The sequence below is a fragment of the Schistocerca americana genome, unplaced genomic scaffold, assembly GCF_021461395.2.
Source record: "Schistocerca americana isolate TAMUIC-IGC-003095 unplaced genomic scaffold, iqSchAmer2.1 HiC_scaffold_1197, whole genome shotgun sequence".
NCBI lineage: Eukaryota > Metazoa > Arthropoda > Insecta > Orthoptera > Acrididae > Schistocerca > Schistocerca americana.
Genome location: NW_025725261.1, coordinates 30,001 through 35,000, shown reverse-complemented (window position 1 = coordinate 35,000; position 5,000 = coordinate 30,001). Strand labels below are relative to the sequence as shown.

General features: G+C 52.3%; 1 non-coding gene across 1 annotated transcript in view; it reads right to left on the bottom strand.

The window, feature by feature from the left end:
- The window catches only part of LOC124563379, a 1,910-nt gene extending 439 nt beyond the window's left edge, over nucleotides 1–1,471 (bottom strand). The window contains exon 1 of the ribosomal RNA XR_006970133.1: nucleotides 1–1,471. This exon is cut by the window's left edge and continues 439 nt beyond it. This is a non-coding gene — a ribosomal RNA (small subunit ribosomal RNA).
- Nucleotides 1,472–5,000: the final 3,529 nt, after the last annotated feature.

Here is a 5,000-nt window from a genome sequence, read left to right as displayed (position 1 = left end):
ACAGCACGAAGGATGTCACGCGACTAGTTAGCAGGCTAGAGTCTCGTTCGTTATCGGAATTAACCAGACAAATCGCTCCACCAACTAAGAACGGCCATGCACCACCACCCACCGAATCAAGAAAGAGCTATCAATCTGTCAATCCTTCCGGTGTCCGGGCCTGGTGAGGTTTCCCGTGTTGAGTCAAATTAAGCCGCAGGCTCCACTCCTGGTGGTGCCCTTCCGTCAATTCCTTTAAGTTTCAGCTTTGCAACCATACTTCCCCCGGAACCCAAAAGCTTTGGTTTCCCGGAGGCTGCCCGCCGAGTCATCGGAGGAACTGCGGCGGATCGCTGGCTGGCATCGTTTATGGTTAGAACTAGGGCGGTATCTGATCGCCTTCGAACCTCTAACTTTCGTTCTTGATTAATGAAAACATACTTGGCAAATGCTTTCGCTTCTGTTCGTCTTGCGACGATCCAAGAATTTCACCTCTAACGTCGCAATACGAATGCCCCCGCCTGTCCCTATTAATCATTACCTCGGGTTCCGAAAACCAACAAAATAGAACCGAGGTCCTATTCCATTATTCCATGCACACAGTATTCAGGCGGGCTTGCCTGCTTTAAGCACTCTAATTTGTTCAAAGTAAACGTGCCGGCCCACCGAGACACTCACTCAAGAGCACCCTGGTAGGATTGCAACGGGGTCCGCCTCGGGACGCACGAGCACGCACGAGGCGCGTCGCACGCCTTCGGCTCGCCCCACCGGCAGGACGTCCCACGATACATGCCAGTTAAACACCGACGGGCGGTGAACCAACAGCGTGGGACACAAATCCAACTACGAGCTTTTTAACCGCAACAACTTTAATATACGCTATTGGAGCTGGAATTACCGCGGCTGCTGGCACCAGACTTGCCCTCCAATAGATACTCGTTAAAGGATTTAAAGTGTACTCATTCCGATTACGGGGCCTCGGATGAGTCCCGTATCGTTATTTTTCGTCACTACCTCCCCGTGCCGGGAGTGGGTAATTTGCGCGCCTGCTGCCTTCCTTGGATGTGGTAGCCGTTTCTCAGGCTCCCTCTCCGGAATCGAACCCTGATTCCCCGTTACCCGTTACAACCATGGTAGGCGCAGAACCTACCATCGACAGTTGATAAGGCAGACATTTGAAAGATGCGTCGCCGGTACGAGGACCGTGCGATCAGCCCAAAGTTATTCAGAGTCACCAAGGCAAACGGACCGGACGAGCCGACCGATTGGTTTTGATCTAATAAAAGCGTCCCTTCCATCTCTGGTCGGGACTCTGTTTGCATGTATTAGCTCTAGAATTACCACAGTTATCCAAGTAACGTGGGTACGATCTAAGGAACCATAACTGATTTAATGAGCCATTCGCGGTTTCACCTTAATGCGGCTTGTACTGAGACATGCATGGCTTAATCTTTGAGACAAGCATATGACTACTGGCAGGATCAACCAGGGAGCTGCGTCAACTAGAGCTGAGCAGCCGGCCGCCCGGGAGTGTGTCCCGGGGGCCCGCGCGAACACGCAAGCGTCCGCTCAATTATTCTGCAAACAGGAGGAGGCTGAGCTCCCCTGCACAATACACCTCGAAACCCTCTCAGGTCCCGGCGGCGCGCAGCGCCGTCCTAAGTACTTGGTCGGGTTCGAGAGAGGCGCAATCGCCCGGAGTTTGGCGAGTAGACGCTTTAGGTGCGACCACCCGTGCTCCCAACTGAGCTTGCCGCTGCCGACAGAGGCCCGGGAGCGTGCTGTCGTGGCATTGCCGGCGGGAGACAACACGCGCCACCTACGGTGACCGGCAGCTCCAACGCCAGCGCCACAGAAGGACAAAAGCCCCACTTGGGTGCCGAAGCGAACTCTCCCAGCACAGCGCACGCGCCAACACGTCCGCACAGCTGCGATACAAACCACCTGCGAGAACCGCAGAGGCGACCGAGCAGCAGACGGCGTCGCGGCGCCGAGCGCCGGGCGGCGGCGCATCCTCAGCGCACACAGTCCTCAATCGGACCAGCACACTGCAGATGTCCACCGCGCTTCGCACCGGGCCCGCGAGGACCTACTTTGGCCGCACGGCGCCGCGTGCAGGGTGCGCCGGCGCGCAGCTGCGCCGCCTGCCGCCTCCGTCGGCCGGCGCGCCTGCCACTGGCCGCCCCCACCAGCCGGCTGTAGCGCGTGCGCCCACGCACCGCGCGGCCAGCACGCCGGGAGGCCCCCCCTCACCGGCCGGGGACGGTCCCACCCAGCCACCGCCGCGTATCGCTTCACACCCAGATGCCATTCACGTTCGTGGGCATGGTGGGTATCGCTGGAACAACCGGTTGGTAGCTCAACCGATCGTCGCCATCACTGATTCACCTCTAGCGAGAACAACCGCACCACAACGGTTTACCAGTTGTTCATTTGCATAACGTCACCAGCAAACGTAGGCGTCCATCGCCATTTGCAAATTCAACGATTGTTGCATGCCTGTGTCAGGTGTCACGACACACTATGTCTGCCCACATACACGCAACAACATGTGCACGCTTCGCGAACACGTGGAAGGTGGCCCCCGTACGTATGCGATGTCCATTGCGCGAACGACTGTCAACCGGCCTCTGTCGCATGTCGCAGATGTGGAACGCAGTGCACCATGCTATCACGGTGTGTGAGAAGAGACGACTACGTCTGACAACACGCGCCACTACATCAACAGACGGCTCATGCTGATCGCCATCCAGGGCATACCACACTGCAATCCAGCTCTTATAGGGAGACGACACGTAGCTGAGTGCACAACATTTGGACCGCATGGTTCGCCGTTGTTGGCGCAGTCGTTGTACGGTCACATGTACCACGATGTATCATTCAGTACATGAGGACCAATGTGCAGTACAGTGTGTGATTTGGACGTACAACATCAGCGGACAGTTGACACAGGCCGTACCACAGCGTAGGCTAAGTGCTTCGCACATGCGAATGCCAATGAACAACTGCAAATGCCAATGAACAACTGCAAAGGGCATTGAGCATGTACGTCCTGCTGCCATCCACATTACAGTGTATAGCTGCAAGGTGTTTAACATGAAGCGATACACTGGGGACCGGGCAGTGCGAGTAGCAAACTATATTGCGGGGGTTGCAGTTAGGCAACACTACACTAATTTAACGCGTCGTATGACAATTACAGAGCAGGTTAAGGCCCAACGTGTGTTGGGTTAAGGCCCAACGTGTGTTGGGTTAAGGCCCAACGTGTGTTGGGTTAAGGCCCAACGTGTGTTGGGTTAAGGCCCAACGTGTGTTGGGTTAAGGCCCAACGTGTGTTGGGTTAAGGCCCAACGTGTGTTGGGTTAAGGCCCAACGTGTGTTGGGTTAAGGCCCAACGTGTGTTGGGTTAAGGCCCAACGTGTGTTGGGTTAAGGCCCAACGTGTGTTGGGTTAAGGCCCAACGTGTGTTGGGTTAAGGCCCAACGTGTGTTGGGTTACGTTAAGGGGCAATGTGGGTTACGTTAAGGGGCAATGTGGGTTACGTTAAGGGGCAATGTGGGTTACGTTACGGCGCAATATAGGTTACGTTACGGCGCAATATAGGTTACGTTAAGGCGCAATATCGGTTACGTTAAGGCGCAATACAGGTTACGTTAAGGCGCAATACAGGTTACGTTAAGGCGCAATACAGGTTACGTTAAGGCGCAATACAGGTTACGTTAAGGCGCAATACAGGTTACGTTAAGGCGCAATACAGGTTACGTTAAGGCGCAATGCAGGTTACGTTAAGGCGCAATGCAGGTTACGTTAAGGCGCAATACAGGTTACGTTAAGGCGCAATACAGGTTACGTTAAGGCGCAATACAGGTTACGTTAAGGCGCAATACAGGTTACGTTAAGGCGCAATACAGGTTACGTTAAGGCGCAATACAGGTTACGTTAAGGCGCAATACAGGTTACGTTAAGGCGCAATACAGGTTACGTTAAGGCGCAATACAGGTTACGTTAAGGCGCAATACAGGTTACGTTAAGGCGCAATACAGGTTACGTTAAGGCGCAATACAGGTTACGTTAAGGCGCAATACAGGTTACGTTAAGGCGCAATACAGGTTACGTTAAGGCGCAATACAGGTTACGTTAAGGCGCAATACAGGTTACGTTAAGGCGCAATACAGGTTACGTTAAGGCGCAATACAGGTTACGTTAAGGCGCAATACAGGTTAGGTTAAGGCGCAATACAGGTTAGGTTAAGGCGCAATACAGGTTAGGTTAAGGCGCAATACAGGTTAGGTTAAGGCGCAATACAGGTTAGGTTAAGGCGCAATACAGGTTAGGTTAAGGTACGACATAGGTTAGGTTAAGGTACGACATAGGTTAGGTTAAGGTACGACATAGGTTAGGTTAAGGTACGACATAGGTTAGGTTAAGGTACGACATAGGTTAGGTTAAGGTACGACATAGGTTAGGTTAAGGTACGACATAGGTTAGGTTAAGGTACGACATAGGTTAGGTTAAGGTACGACATAGGTTAGGTTAAGGTACGACATAGGTTAGGTTAAGGTACGACATAGGTTAGGTTAAGGTACGACATAGGTTAGGTTAAGGTACGACATAGGTTAGGTTAAGGTACGACATAGGTTAGGTTAAGGTACGACATAGGTTAGGTTAAGGTACGACATAGGTTAGGTTAAGGTACGACATAGGTTAGGTTAAGGTACGACATAGGTTAGGTTAAGGTACGACATAGGTTAGGTTAAGGTACGACATAGGTTAGGTTAAGGTACGACATAGGTTAGGTTAAGGTACGACATAGGTTAGGTTAAGGTACGACATAGGTTAGGTTAAGGTACGACATAGGTTAGGTTAAGGTACGACATAGGTTAGGTTAAGGTACGACATAGGTTAGGTTAAGGTACGACATAGGTTAGGTTAAGGTACGACATAGGTTAGGTTAAGGTACGACATAGGTTAGGTTAAGGTACGACATAGGTTAGGTTAAGGTACGACATAGGTTAGGTTAA